This window comes from Panthera pardus, unplaced genomic scaffold (genome assembly GCF_024362965.1).
Source record: "Panthera pardus isolate Hobbes unplaced genomic scaffold, ASM2436296v1 HiC_scaffold_8, whole genome shotgun sequence".
NCBI lineage: Eukaryota > Metazoa > Chordata > Mammalia > Carnivora > Felidae > Panthera > Panthera pardus.
In genome coordinates this window covers 108,438,574-108,455,528 of record NW_026527013.1, presented here as the reverse complement: position 1 = coordinate 108,455,528, position 16,955 = coordinate 108,438,574, and the positions used below count along the sequence as shown (strand labels likewise).

General features: G+C 36.4%; 1 long non-coding RNA gene across 4 annotated transcripts in view; it reads left to right on the top strand.

Annotated features, from left to right (window-relative positions):
* The window catches only part of LOC109263772 (uncharacterized), a 220,655-nt gene that overhangs the window by 101,580 nt on the left and 102,120 nt on the right, over positions 1–16,955 (top strand). For all 4 annotated transcript variants that reach the window (XR_008420451.1, XR_002078385.2, XR_008420450.1 and 1 more), the window contains one exon: positions 8,435–8,640. This is a non-coding gene — a long non-coding RNA (uncharacterized LOC109263772). The remainder of the gene's footprint in view (positions 1–8,434; positions 8,641–16,955) is intronic.

The following is a 16,955-nucleotide window of genomic DNA, read 5'->3' as shown; positions in this document are numbered from 1 at the left end:
AGAAGACAGTTGAATCCTTCTCTAAATATGGGCTAGCAATATGAATATCATCTCTTGATCTCTTTTCAGTTTCACAGTTTTTCAGACTTTGAAAGTAAAAGACAGGTTACAGAATGGGAGAAGATATTTATAACAGCATATTTGATAAAGGGTTGGTATCCAAAATCTCTTAAGAACTTATTAAATGCAACACCCAAAAAACAAATAACCCAGTGAATAAATGGGCAAAAGACATGAATAGACACTTTTACAAAGAAGATATCCAGATGGCTAACAGACACATGAAAAGATGCTCAACTTCACTTATCATCAGGGAAATACAAATCAAAACCACAGTGAGATACACCTGTCAGAATGGCTAAAATTAACAACTCAGGAAACAACAGGTATTGGCAAGGATGTGGAGAAAGGAAAATCCTCTTGTACTATTGGTGAGAATGTAAACTAGTGTAGCCACTCTGGAGAACAGTATGGAAGTTCCTCAAAAACTAAAAATAGAACTGCCCTACCTTACAGCAATTGCATTATTAGATATTTACCCAAAGATTACAAAAATACAGATTTGAAGGGGTACATGCACCCCAGTGTTTATAGAAGCATTATCAACAATAGCCAAACTGTGGGGAGAGCCCAAATTGTCCATCAACTGATAAATGAATAAATAAAGTTTGGTGTACACACACACACACACACACACACACACACACACACACACATACACATACATACATACATACATACATACATACAAACAATGAATATTAGCCATCCAAAAGAATGAAATCTTGCTGTTTGCAATGACATGGATACAGTTAGAATGTATTATGCTAAGCAAAATAAGTAAATCAGAGAAAGACAAATACCATGTGATCTCACTCATTTGTGGAATTTAAGAAACAAAACAGATGAACATATGGAAAGTTGGGTGGGGGGAAGAGAAAAAAGGAAACATACCACCAGAGACCCTTATTTTTTTTTAATTTTTTTAAATGTTTATTTATTTTTGAGAGAGACAGAGACAGAGCGTGAGTGGGAAAGGGACAGAGAGAGGGGGAGACACAGAATCCGAAGCAGACTCCAGGCTCTGAGCTGTCAGCACAGAGCCCTACGTGGGGCCCAAACTCACGGACGGGGAGATCATGACCTGAGCCAAAGTCAGACGCTCAACCGACTGAGCCACCCAGGTGCCCCGAGAGACTCTTAATGATAGAGAACAAACTCTGATTTGACATAGGGAGGTAGGTGAGAGATGGACTAGGTGAACGATGGGTCCTAAGGAGGGCACTTGTGGTTGAGCACTGGGTGTTGTATGTGAGTGATGAATCACTGAATTTTACTCTTAAAACCAAAATTGCCCTGTATGTTAACTCAAGTTTATTTTTTTTCAATTTTTTAAAGTTTATTTCTTTTTGAGAGAGAGAGAGAGTATGTGTGTGAATGAGTGGGGGAAGGGCAGAGAAAGAGAGAGAGAGAATCTCAAGCAGGCTCCATGCTGTCAGCACAGAACCCATTCAAGGCTTGATCTCAGGGACTGTGAGATCACGATCTGATCAGAAACCAAGAGTTGGATGTTTAAATGACTGAGACACCCAAGCACCCCAACTAACTGTAATTTAAATGAAAAAAGGTAATAGTTTACTCCCATCCTTTGAAAGGTAGTATTCTTAGCAGGATCCTGGCTGCACCATGTAATAAACCATAATACAAATTATATTGGTGAAATGTATGAATATTCATAGGACCTGAGGTAAGTATAGGCTATTTTGTAATTTCAGGTAATGTTTTGCTACCAGTGACTTTTGTAGAGAAAAAGGAGGTTTAGGGATTTCAGGATGACACATAAGGGATTATGGACTTGTATATCCCCTTGGGAATAATACATTTTAATGATGTTTGGACTAGTGTCAATGGATGAAGTTATCCACATAGGAAAATGAATTAGAGAATAAAGAAGTGTTAGTGGACAAAAACTAAGGAAAATTATCTTTCAAAGGAAGTTTATCCATTGAAGAAAGTCTAGAGGGATAAGCCTGACATGTTAAAGTGGGACATTTTAAGAAGGAAATGTCAACCAGATCAAGTGTGAGCCAACAACAGCCAGCCATATGAACGAGGAAATATAGGCATTTATAAACATGGTGATGAAAAGAAATCTAAAAAACAGGATGTTGTAAAAAGCACCCAGGAGGCTGCTTTAGGGTGGATGACCTGAATGTCATAGAGGCGTACTCACCAGAGAGAGAGGCTTGGTCTAGGTAGGGGTTCTAGATGTTTTTATGTTATAAACTGGACTTCTGTGGCATTCTGTAGAAGTTTACAGAGTAAAAATATTTGTAAATAAATGAAAAAATGTATAGAATTGTAAGTTAAATCTATTATATTGAAATATTATGTCAAATATGTTGAACATGCATTTTTAATGTAATATATATATTAATTAAATTATTAAATATTAAGAGATAGAGGCAGGTCTAATACCTCAAAATATTAAAATCATGTATAAAAATATTAGTTCAAGATATATATAATAACTATAACATAATATGAAAATATCTATGATTTCTATTCATGACACAGTAATAGGTATTGCCTAATACAACTGTGGAACGTAATTGATGGAAATGGTAAATAGAGAGGTAAAAATGTTCCTATCCAAGTTCATATACTACCAGTCCAAAGAAAAATTTGGTGATTGTGGAGATTTAAATAAGTTTTCTAAGAAAGAAGCACAAAACTCGCTATTCTGTAACAAAACTCTGAATTCTCTAGCTAGCATCTTCAGCACTTAAGACTGATGTTCTAATACATCTTCTAGGTGACATGGAAGGCTATCGTGATTTTTAGTGGGGCTCAAAGCAGGAAAGGGAATAATATGATGTAATCACAGTGTCTCTTGAGCCATATTGTACTGTGATACCAGGATTATGTGCATTGGGAGAATGAAAACATAACCCCTGTGGTAATATGACACCAGAGGCATCACTGGTGGAAATATTAAAACATAGACCCCCGGGTTTCTGGAACAAGGCCGCATTATTTATTGTAATGAACTGCATACCTACTGAAAGCCAGCTCCTGGTATGCAGCTGGGCCCTGGCAGGAATTGAGCTTCTGACCTAGTGACACCATGTACTGAGTCCTCTAAGATTATTTAAGTAATACAGTCAGATGGAACCCAACAGTTGTAAGATGGAAATGATACATCCAGGGTCAGGAGTAAGCAGAGATAATAAATTGCATAAGCTAGTAGCCCAGACAATCCCTTCCACCACACCATGTTATCTATCACTCCTGTAGCAGCACATCTCCCCCAAGTCACACCTACTGCAGTGTTGAAGTTTGCTTATAAACAGGTGATGGAAGAGAATGCCCCTCAGTCATGAGTTCACTAAAGGGTTGGTATGTTATCATGATGTTAGGTGAAAACACAGATGAATCACAACTCCAAGCAGAGGTTTCCCTGGAAGGCAGTGGTGTAGGAAAACTCTTCAATAAGTAAAGCTGGAAGTATTGTATTTGGCATTCACTTTGTGTGGAAAGAGAAATACCTCATGGTCACATGAACTCATCAATAGTGGCAATAGCTGGTTAGTCAGGGACATAGAAAAGGAAGAATGTAAAGTTGGGGACCAAGAGGTCTGGAGAGGTGACCTGAATTTGGACCTATGAAACAAACACAAAATGTGAAGATCTTTGATTGGTATGTCAATATCTCTGAGAGAAAACACACATTGACACAGAAGGGAGCAACCAAATTGATACAGTGACTTGGCCAGTAGACATCACCCAACCTCCATGATAATCCACCCTAGTGCTGGCACTATGGACAATGAAGAATGTAGTCATGGGGGTCTGCATGGGCACTGACTTACCAGTGCTAATCTAGTGACTTTCCCTGTTGAATATGCAAATTGTCAGCAAAGAAATCAATCCTGGACCCTAGTACATGGCTGTTCCTTGAAGAGTACAGTCAGCTTCTTGGTGGACTACATTGGACCCTTCCACTCTGAAAGAATCACAATTCATATTCTCTGTAATTGACACTTATTCTTCCTATGGGATTGACTTTCATGCCAACAGAGCTTTCTCTAGACCCACTATCTGAGGGCTTGCAGAGTGGTTTTATTCACAAATAAAACTAATATTGGTAAGTATATCAAAGGAAGTGTGGCAGTGGAAAAATGACCAAGAGATCCCGCGGTTCTTTTCCAGTCACTAGCCTCAGAACACAGTATCTTGACCTCTTAAAGATGTGGCTGAGGCACAAGTTTGAAATTATGTCCTGCAAGGATCCTCCTCCAGGACTACGTTATTCTCAGGGTTGAGTGTATACTCTAAATGAAACACTATTATCTGAGGTTTTGTCTTCAAAGAGAATACATGAACCTGGGAACCAAGTAGTTGAAGTACAAATATTCCCACTTACCATCACTCCCAGTGACATACTTGGGGTCCTTGTACTTCTCATTGCCACAAATTTAGGGTCTGTGAATTGAGAGGTTATGGTTCTCAAAGGAGAATTCTTCCATCAGTGTACACAGTAATAGTCCCTTGGAATTCTATGATATAACTATCAGTCACTTACTTCAGGCTCCTTATGCCAAAGACCATGAAGAAAGCAAATGAGTCACAGTACTGGTAGGAATAATTGACATCAATCTTTAAGAAAAGATAGAACATCTGCTACATGAAGAATCAGAAAATGTTTGGCTTATTCTGGGTTTATTTAGTGAGTCATCTTTTGGAGAGTAATTAACACTCTTGTCCCCTCCTCTACCACCTGTTTTAGACGCCCTCATGATCAACTAGTAGTTGTCATACTCTAGGTTACTTTCCTCATGGAATGATCCAGAACTTTATCCCTGTGGGATTTGAGGGGAGGAAATTTTGTCCTGTGATTTCCAAAGATAGATCTTTTGCAGAACGTGAATCATATAGGTATGAGAAGAACATAACAATCTCTCGGTAAAATAAGAATCACTATGAGGATAGCTCCAGCTAATATCATGTTTGTAATGGCATTTATTAATAGAATTAAGCCATTTTATTTTTTCTGGTAATCACTGGTAGCCAGGAAAAATAACAAAGTAACTAGTTAGAATGAATCAGAGAGAGAAATTGACATTCTAAAGAGTGTAACACAAAGATAGTCAAGGGGTAAGGAATTTGAGGGTAGTGTTAGGACAAATCATGGAACCCATTTTAAGTAGGGAAGAAATTAAGTATGGATTGGAAAAGAAAGTTAAGAGAAAGAGATCAAGGAACTGAAAATCTAAGAAATGGGTTGAGTTATGTAAGAGACTGGGACTGAGAAGAGAATTAAAAGTTGTCACTGGAAAATATAAAGAGAGGCAAAATAGAATACTTGCACACCAAATAATGGACAAAATTGATGACAGAAAAATATTCTTAGGCATCTTAATAAATATGTAATGTGACTTATCTATGTTCGTCTTCAGTGGTAAGATAAAGAAGGTAAATTGCCTTGTGTTATTGATATTAGAAGTAATTTTGGTTTAAACTACTTTTACATATGTAAGTCTAAGTTAGATAAATGCATTGGGAAAAATAATGTATTTTTGGTCTTTCATTTTTTTTTAATTCAAGACAAGATGGGAAGCTCTTAAAAATAAATCATGTCTTAGAGTTTTACTGAAAACACCAAAATTCGTTTATGACATCAGGGTCCCTCATACTAGAGTAGGTCAGGTTTGGTTTCCTTAATTTAAAATAGATTCTCAGCATTAATCAAAGGTGATCAGGTACTTTCCCTAGAGTTTGTTTCTACATATAATGGATACACTTACTGAAATTACATCATGTAATATTCTCCAAAACTGTCAAATGACAGCTTAAAAAAACTAGTTGTTCGTGGGGTGCCTGGGTTGATCAGTTGGTTAAGTGTCTGACTTTGGCTCAGATCATGATCTCACAGTTCGTAAGTTTGAGTCCTGAGTCCAGTCTGAGTTCACAGCTTGGATCTAAGAACCTGCTTTAGATTCTGTCTCCCTCTCTCTCTTCCTTCCCTGCTTTCCTGCTCTCTCTCTCCCAAAAATAGATAAGTAAACATTAAAAAAAAATAGTTGTTTATTATGTTCCCAACTAAACATGAGATAAATTGATACAATCTTTATTTCATGTCATCAATTAAATGGAGGTTATTATGGAGAGTATCCTAAAGAAGTGTTTTTTTTTTTTCCAGGTCATAAGTAAACATCATGGTTTTATATAATGATTTATGTTTTTTTATAGCAAAGTCTCGATCTTTTTAAAATTCAAATATAATTGATGTACATTATATTAGTTTCAGGTGTATATAATGATTTCATATTTGTATATATTTTTAAATGATGACAATAAGTTTAGTTCACATCCATCACCACATATATTTACAAAAAGCACTTTTTCTTGTGATGAGAACTTTTAAGGTTTACTCTCTTACCAGCTTTCAAACATGCACTACAGTGTTATTAACTTTAGTTCCAATGCTGTACATCACATCGCCATGATTTACTTATTTTATAATTGGAATTTTGTACCTTTTGACTCCCTTCATCCATTTTATCCACCCCCAGCCCACCTCTGGCAACCACCAGTCTGTTTTTAGTATCTAGGGCAAAGTCTCTAATAGATTTTTAACTAGCAGTATCTATCCATTTGTGATGACTTTTATTTTAAATACTTTGTTTATTTTTAAATGTTTACTTATTTTTGAAAGAGATAGAGAGAGAGAGAGAGAGAGAGAGAGAGAGAGAGAGAGAGAGAGAGAGAGAACATGAGCAGGGGAGGGGCAGAGAGAGAGAGGGAGACAGAATCTGAATTGGGCTCCAGGCTCTGAGCTGTCAGCACAGAGACTGAGGGGGGCTCTAACTCACCAACCACTAGATCATGACCTGAACTGACACTTAACTGACTGAGCCACCCAGGAGCCCCAAATATTTTATTTTTAAGTAATCTAAACACCTAAGGTGGGGCTTGAATTTACAATCCTGAGATCAAGAGTGTCATGTTCTACTTAACTAAGCCAGACTTTTTATCTGATGACCTTATCTCTTAACTGTGTCAATCTAAGCACATCCTTACCACCAGGGAAATTTAATAGGCCAGTCTACACATCCCCTTGGTATATAATCCCAAGAATGTATTATAGGCTTTGAGGTTTGTGCTTCCTATCCTTAAATATGTTGGCACTCAAAGCTGCTTAAACAAGCATCAACAAAGGTGCCTGTCTTCTTTGAAGTTATTTTCTGCGGAAATCACAGTCACTGACCAAATGATTTGGGAAGATTAAATTGTGCTTATTTTATGGCATTCTAAAACAGCAGGGTTAAATACTGGGCCAGCTGCCAGCCACTCAACACCCACACTTTCATGTTTGGCTGCCAGATATAGCCACACGAATTATTCTGGAGCAGAAATGTGCAATGGCGCCATTCTGGAGAGCAGAAATTCGTTTTTAAGTTTAATGCTTTGATGAATGGATAATTCAAATAGTATTCATTTTTACATTCATAAAAAGGACCTTTTAAAATTAGATTGGGTCTTGGTTGCTGGAGGAAGTTTTCTACTTTCTTTTGGAGGAAAGATACCTCCTGCACTAGGTGAATTTCCTCTTTCTCTATTCCAGAAAATGTGGGGTTCCTTTCTCCAACTCTCTCAAAAATCAGGATGTATACTAAGCCATTTCATTGATAAGGAAAGTGTATATATAAATAGATAAGTACACATATATGTATATGGAACACACTTAAAATATTAATGTAATGTGTGAGAAATATAAAGGCATCAAATGATTTTGCTTACCTAATTTATTCTATGTTAATTTACACTGGAAACATGTTTTTCTCTAAATTCTGCCAGAATCACCAGGCTGAGGTATGGCTGTACATTCCTCTCAGACATCTTGAAGGCAGGATACAACAGTTTCACAGGGGGGCCTCTCACTGGGGGCCTATGGAGATCTCTGTATGGAGAACTTATGGAGAAGAATCATAGCCTCACACTCAAAGCTCACGGTCTAGAGACACATAGGCAAAGTCTTATAAATAATATAAATGATTTAAAAATATCATAAGTACAAAAAAATAAATAAAAATATAAGTACAACCATAAGATGCCTAAGACAAGTATATACTCCAGGAAATAGTGAATGGTTGCAGAGAAGCAAATCTGAGAGTTTTCAGACAAAAGGAATGACTGTTTCCAAGAAGACAAAAAAAGAGGTTGAGGAGCACTTTTTTTGGAGAAGGTAGGTCTTGACCTGGACTTAGAGAATCCTGGAGGTTGCTCCAGATGTAGAAGAGCCATACCTTATCATAGAGAAGTACTTTCTGCAAAAACAGAGAGATGGGTGTCCATAGCTTGTGTAGGAGCTACCATAACGGATTGCCTAAATGGGTTGAGTTATTTTGGTTTCTTGCTTCTTTTCTTTAAGAGATATCACAGGACTTACCTTGGCAGTGCAATCACCAACACAGACAAGAGAAAAGAAATCAGTGGATTGGGGAGAGTTTGGAGAGGAGAGTCAAATGAGTGATGAAGTCAATTTTAGTTTGAATTCAAAGAAACCGAACAAAAATGAATGGGAAAAAAATTACACCATGTGCTCCATGACCTCTTAAAATGGGTTGCATTGAAAAGGTAAGATACAATACCTTGCACATTTTGGTTCAGTTAGTATTAAAATTAAAACGTTCTGACAAACTTTTTATCATTTTTAAGTCATTCTGATGGCAATATTTGGTTTCAAGATTAAATAGCATTTGTGCTCCGTACAATTTTTCTCTTCCCTTCATTCTAGGCAGACAGCTGATCTTTGTTATTCTTCTCCTTGGAGGTCTTTGCAAGGCAGCAAATAGAAACTTCATGATGTAGACCTCTCCTAGGATCAGTGAAAGTACATTGTTGGGGTCTTGTGGAGGCAGAAGAGAGGGGTGTGCTTTTGAGAAGCAGAAAAAATATGGGGGTCTTTGTATGACCCAAGAGAGAGGTTAAAGATCCATTGGTCACACAAGCCCCTGGAGCTTCCCTGAGAAGAATATTTTCAGCTATTTCAAACATGCCTAAAAAGGGGCATCACGGCTCCTGAAGGCAGAGGACATCAGTCCTCCGGAGGGCAGCAATGTCAACTGTGACGTGATTTAGAACGATTTCCCATTTTGTTAACATTGGGACTTTCGTACTACTCTGGGTAGGGAGACCCCCAGGAAAACTGAAATGGAGTCTTCCTCAACGTCCTTACAGGATGGGAACTCAGTTGTGAGATTAGTTTGATTACATAAAAAACAGAAACCCAATATTGTTGCATTAGGATTTTTTAAGGTCTGTCAATGAAAATTGGTAAGTTGGAGAATGAAAGATCTAAGGTTCTAGATTTATTTCCAGTTCTTTCTTCCACCTATCCACAGACATAGTATAACCTCTCCAAATTTCTTTGGGTTTTGGAATTTGTGTTCTAATACTCTGCTATATCAAGGATTGAGTGGTGACATAGTTCAAAGTCTTACCTATTGGTGGTACCTATATTTTTTAAATCCTTATTTACTTTGAGAGAGAAAGAGAGTGTGCTTGACTGGGGTAGGGTCAGAGGGAGAGGAAAAGAGAGAATCCCAAGCAGGCTTTCCACTGTCAGTGCAGAGCCTGTTGCCTGGGCTTGATCTTATAAACTGTGAGATCATGACCCGAGCCGAAATCAAGAGTTAGATGCTCAACCTACTGAGTCACCCAGGTACTCCAGGTGGGCAATTTCTGATGTTATGTTAGTTCCCAGCATTTTTCCACATTGTCAATGAGGTCGGTGCACAACAATTTACCAGAGGAGGGGCACCTAGCTGGCTCAGTTGGAGGAGCGTGTGGCTCTTTATCTAGGGGTCTTGGGTTAGAGCCCCACATGAGGTGTAGAGATTAGTTAAAATAAATTTTAAAAAAACTTAAAAAAAAAGAACACCTTCCCAGAGGAAATTCAATTCTTGCTCAAGTTCTGAGTAGCATCGTCTTGCAGAATGGTTGAACATTTCTCATATTGGATCTGATGTCACATGAGATGCTGGCAACAACAAATTCTCTTTCTGAGCAGAAAGCACTTGGTGAGATACCACTTTTACCCTTTGGCCAAAGTACTCAGATTCTCCTTTCCCAAATGACTCCTATCATTCACATTTAAAAATATTTTTAATTGGGGTGCCTTGGTGGCTCAGGCAGCTAAGCCTCAGATTTCACTCAGGTCATGATCACACGGTTCACGAGTATGAGCCCCACTTCATTCTCTGTGCTGACAGCTCAGAGCCTGGAGCCTGCTTCGTATTCTGTGTCTCCCTCTCTCTCTGCCCCTCCCCTGCTCACGTTCTGTCTCTCTCTTTCTCAAAAGTAAATAAATATTTAAAATATATATATTTTTTAAAGTAACATGGGTTGCATTATGTTTATGCTAGGCCATCTCAAATCATTTTTAAAGACAACTGAAATATGAGCTATAAATTCAACAATAATAAAGCCATGGAAGATGGTGTTTTCCTTCTATAAAAAGTTGTATTATTTTCTTGCTTAAATTGAAGAAAGTCTCTTGGAATCACTGTTCTCATTTTATAAATCATTCACTGCGTTTTTCAATTATTCTACAGTATTACTAAATGACTAATAAAATATGTATTACATTAATAATTGAAATCTTAACTGCATTGGGAAAATGTAAATGTGTCATATTATGTGAAGAAATGTTGAAATCTTGCCATAAATAGTTCCAGTCAAGCCTGAAGAACTGTTATTAGTATTTCATTTATTAATGTCTAAGTAATCTGCATTTTTGATAATTTGAGTAAGCCTTAAGCCTGTCAAAATTTGCCATTTACTTTTCATTTCCCCTCAATTACTTTTGACATTTTGTTTTCCATTTAGCAAGTAAGCAAGCTTCCATTCTTGGGGATGTTACTTAATAGATACCACATGTACAAGGCCATAAGTAAACACCATTTACTGCAAAACAGGTTAATAACAGTGCAAATATTGTTGCTATAGTTCTATATAATCCAAATAAGAACAAACTGTTGTAGCAATTATTTGAATTCACCAAAAAACGACGAGACATCTTGCCTCAGGTGGGGAGTAACACAAACTTAAATTTGGACTTCTCTCCCTTTGAGGAAGGAAGCATTAACAATTGTGGGAGTTGCTCATTTTACTGTACAGCCAAATGCCACCAACAGGAGGGAATACTTAGGAGACCAGTTTGAATTAACACGTTTGCAAAGTTAGGGAAAGTATAAACACATATGATGTTAGAGAAGAAAGAAAAAAGAAAAGAGAAGAGAGAAAAAGAGAAAGGAAGAAAGGAAGGAAAGGAAAGGAGACAAAAGAAGACAAAAGAAAGGAGAAAGAAAAACCTGTATATACAGTGCTTGCTTGCAACCACTCTTTTTAAAATTTCCTCGATAGCTCCATTTGTACAAATAGTATCCAGGTCCATACTCTAGATGTGGTTCTCTACAATGATAGCTTATTTATATATCAATAAAAAAATCAGCGTTGTCTGATGCAGGTTAATAAACAAAATGTGATCATTTTTCCTGAAAAAGTTGCAGTATGTGTCTTGGGACTGACAGAAAATAAAAATGATAATAGTTTCTTAGGGACTATTAGTTCAAAAGAAGACAAATAAGGAAGCTATCACATGCCCCTATTTAGTATTAAAGGATCCAACTTTGGACCAGGAAAGGAAGGCTAGGGAAGGGAAATTGAAAAGAGTTATAAGGACAACAAGGAAAGTCAGAGTTGCTAATTTGTATAAAGAAGATATTAGAAGATTGTTTTATCAGACTAAGAGGTCCATGTTACTTATAGTAACTTTAAAAGTTAAGAAACATGTTACATAATAACAAGCTGCTCAAAGAAATATTTAGTTGTTATTGATGTAGCTTTATGTCTTTATGGAATTTCAGAAAACATTGGTTGTAAAGTTTATTTCTTTGGGTAGTTTTAGAAGTTGTTTAATTTATGTACTCTTTATATACAACAGACATTAAGCACTGGTATATAGCAAGTATTGCACTAGGCACTGGGGATATTCATATAATTCCTGCCTTCAAGGATTTTACAATACCTGCTATTTGTGTAATAATTTAAATTTGAAGAATGCCTTCACTTACTTTTAATTGAAGAATGCCTTCTCTTATTTTTAATTGTTGCTGCATTCCGCGTTTCCATGCATTCTTTGGGCAACATGACCTTGCTATTTATGGTGATGAAATTTTTTTTAAAGGGGGGTCATTTTTTAATTTATTTTATTTTTATTTATTTATTTTTTTATTTTATTTATTTATTTTTAAATGTTTTATTTATTTTTGACAGAGAGAGAGAGACAGCATGAGCGGGGGAGGGGCAGAGATAGAGGGAGACACAGAATCCAAAGCAGGCTCCAGGCTCTGAGCTGTCAGCCCAGATCCTGACGCGGCGCTCGAACTCGTGAACCATGAGATCGTGACCTGAGCTGAAGTCGGATGCTCAACCGACTGAGCCACCCAGGTGCCCCATAAAGGGGGGTCATTTTTTTTAAATGTGAGGAGTTATAATACAAATAGCATAATGATGACTCTCTCAGCTTGTGGGCCCATAGCAAAATACCATGAGTTGGGTGGATTCAACAACAGAAGTTTATTTTCTCACAGTATGGGAGGCTCAAAGTCTGAGATGTGGGTGCCAGTGGGTAGGGTTCTGGTGAGAGCTCTCTTCCTGGTCTCCAGATGGCTGCCTCCTGGGTGTATTCACACATAGTGGAGAGACAGGGAGCAAGTTTTCTGAAGCCTCTTCTTATGAGGGCACTAAGCCCACTATGAGGGTCCCACCCTCACGACCTCATCTGGACCTAATTACCACCTAACAGCCCCATCTCCAAATATCATCGTAATGAGTTTAGGACTTCAAAATATGAATTTTAGGAGGACACAGTTCAGTCCATACCATTGACTCACTTGCCCCATTTGAAAAATTCAGTGTTTTGTTTTTTTTTTTTTGGCCATATTTGCTTCAGAAAAAAATTTTTTTTAATAACAAGTTCATAATTGAAGTTCTCTTTATACCTCTCTCCAATCATGCCACTTTGCTTATGCAAATGTTACCCTGTCCTTGTCTTTTGTGTATTTTTTCTGTCTAAGTTTTAATACTTTATTTATATATCTGTCAATAATATTTAATACTGTGATGTATGCTTTCATACATTATATAAAAAGGTATGGTTTATAACTCATTCTCTATATATGAGAATATATAGTATGTATATACATATATAAATAATATAATATGATATAATATATAATTAATATATAAGGGAATCTTGAAAATCAGTGCTCAACATATGCTATTTATTTCATATCCAGGACTCATGGGTCCAAGAAGCTAGGGGTGGGAATGGAAGTGGCTCCACTCACTATTACCCTTAGTGGTCCACTAGCAAAAATGTTCCTTCCTGTCCTCACCATTTTATGTTTTGCTGGTCTAGAGATCTTAGTTTCAAAGGAAGAAAGGCTTCCACCAGGGGACACCGAATGATTCCATTGAACTGGAAGTTAAGACTGACTCTAAATCAATAGTCAAAGTAGGGAGTTATTATCCTGGTGGGGGAATGGTTCCAGTTTCCAGGAGGAAATTGAGCTGGTACTATAAAATGAACGTAAGGAAGAGAATGTCTGAAATACAGAAGATCTGTTAGGCATCTCCTACTACTACCATGCTCTGTGGTTAGAGTCGGTGGAAAATTACAACAACCCAATTCAGGCAGGACTACTAATGGCCTAGACTCTTCATGAATGACTATCTGGGTCTCTGTAGCAGGTAAAGAGCCATGTTCTGCTGACATGCTTCCTGAGGGCTAAGACAATATGGAATGGATAGAGGTGGTTATTAATACCGTCCACAACCAGGTGATCAGTTTCAGAAACTAGAACTATAATCGTTATGACTATTTCTTCCTTATTCTACTATGAATATATTTGTGTGTGTCTCTGGACATGTAGACATACTGTTTTTCTTCTTATATAAGATGTATTAACTTTGCATCATGGTATTTAAGTTTTGTTAACTTTACATCATAGTATTTAAGTTACAGGATATGAGGGAAAAGGGATTATCACCCAAGGAGTTTGCATCATCTTCTGGTAAAATAATTAGTGGATTTTGGGTTGCACACAGGATAGTTGTATCATATTAGGCAGAAGTATATTTGGATTATGTCATTAGAGATTAAATATGGTTTAAGGAGATGTGTAGGGGTGCCAAGTTCACAACAAGTGCTAGACTGTGATGGGTAATTTTATGTGTGAACTTGACTAGGCTATGTTGCCCATTTATTTATTTAATACCAATCAAGATGTTGTGAAGCTATTTTTAAAATGTGATTAATATTTAACTCATTAGACTTTGAGTAAAGCAGATTATTTCCCATAACATGGGAGAACCACATTCAATAAGTTGAACGCCTTTGGACCAAAGACTGAAGTTTCCTCAAAAAGAAACAATTGTCTCAGAATTGCAGTATAAAAACTCTGCCTGCTGGGGGCGCCTGAGTGGTTCAGTCAGTTAAGTATCAGCCTCCGGGTTTCAGCTCAGGTGGGTATCTCAAGATACTTGGGATCAAGACTTGCATCAGGCTCTGTGGTGACAGCTCAGGACCTGCTTGAGATTCTTTCTTTCTCTGCCCCTCCCTTTCTTGTGCATGCTAACTCTCTCTGTCAGAATAAAGAAGGAAGAAAGAAGAAGGAGGGAGGAGGAGGAGGAGGAGGAGGAGGAGGAGAAACAACTCTGCCTGTTGGCTTGCCCTGAAGATTTCAACCTCAAGAATGCAATATCAATTCCAGCCTGAATTTCCAGCCTGTCACTCTACAGATTTCATACTTGCCTGTCCTTACAATTGCATAAGCCATTTTCTTAAAATAAATCTGTTTGTATATCCTATTCATTCTTTTTTTTCCTCAGGAACACTCTTACAACCTTATATTCAGTAGCCCTGATGTACTCACTTGTTTTAATAATTTACATGTAGAATTTTTTGGATTTTCTCACTGTGAAGAGCAAAACAGTTTTGTTTCTTTCAATGCCGTAGACATTTTATTTTCTTTTCTGTCTTGCTGTAATTGCTTGGGAATCCAATAAAATGTTGGACATATTGTTGATAATAGAATATTTATTAGTGAGAAAGACTTTTAAAATTTATAATTTTATATTTTGCTATGCATTTTTGTAGATATGTTTAGTATAGAAGAAAGTTTTTTGGGTTTTTTTTTTGTTTTAAAATGTTTTTAAATTCAGTTTTATGAAAACTTTGCTAAAAAAATAAAAGTTTTTCTAAGTAATGAATATTAAAGTTTGGCTAATTCTTTTCTGAATAATAGCATTTCTAATTTATTTGTTGATGTGATTAAATACACTGATTGATTTTCAAAGGTTGACTCATTCTAGCATTACTGGGATAACAGCTTCCTTATTGGAATATTATTTTTATTTTTTTCTAGATTTGGTTTAGGCATCTTTAACCACATTGTGGTTAATATTATTTTTAGTCATTGCTTTATAGCTCAGTGTTTAATCATAATTTTTGGAATATTCTGTATTTATTTTGTATTTTTCCTTGAATTTCTGTTAATTTTTGTCTCATAAAATTGAAGCTATAAAACTAGGTATTTAGAATTGTTATATCTTTCCGGCCAATTGGACCTCTTATTACCCATGAATATTTTCTTTTCATCTCTTTAGTAATGCTTTATGCCTTGTAGTATACTTTGTGATAAATCACTATAGTTGCTTTGTTTGCTGTTTCTGCTTTTCATATTTTTCTATTTGTTACTTTCAATTATTTTCTTAACTTTGTTTTTAGATATATTTCTTCCAACACACATAGAGTTGTTGCTGTTGATAAATACAGTATGAAAATCTTTGACTTTAATAAGGAATTTAACATATTAACATTTACTGTAATTACTGACATATTTGTGTTTAAATCTACATTTTACTATTTTCTTATATTTTCCATATTTTGTATAAACATATTTCCTCAACTTTGTACCTTCTTCTTGTGTGACTTTTTATTATTTAATCTCAGTCCATGAGCTTAAAATTATGACTGATCACATGGAAGTCAGAATTAACCCTATGCATAACTTTTTACCACTACTCAAGACTTGAGCATCAAACTCTCCTTGACTCGAAACTCAATAAATAGCTGTCTTTTCAGAAAGACCCAAATGACAAATGCCAGTGAATAAAGAATGCTAGTACAGGAGGGTATAATTGAAATAATCAACCATAAAAATAATATTTTCTGGGGAAGCTGGATGGCTCAGTCAGTAAAGCATCTAACTCTTGAATGCAGCTCACGTCATGATCTCATGGTTCATGAGTTCAAGCCCCACACCAGACTCTGCACTGACAGCATGGAGCTTGCTTGGAATTCTCTCTCTTCTTCTCTCTCCTCCTCCCCTGCTCATGTGCTTTCTCTCTCTCAAATCAAATAAATAAAATTTTCAAATAATTTAAAAAAATATTTTCCAGAAACTTGAAATTTTACCTTAAAAATACATATGAATGTCCTCACAGTATACCTGTTTGCTTTAACATTTAAAAGTATGTTAGATAACCATTAAGAAAAAAATAATTTAAAAAATAAATGCAAACAACTCCTCTTTGTTATTTAGAGTAATCCTGTATCATCCACTCCTTTGATTCCCCCATATTAAGATGGATGGAAAGATTGATCCGACATTTTGAGATCATCACTTTCAATGTTCTACTTTTCAGACTCAATATCACAGTACTTAAAAAAGCTAAGTTTGTAGAAGTGGAAGTTTACCAATGTGTACTTTTTGTTCACTGTTTTTTAGGCTCTCAGACTAATCATGAAACACTAACAGAAATATGCTGGCTTTGGCAGAGATAAAAGTTGTATAATTCTGGAGTTGGACAGGCTTCTATCT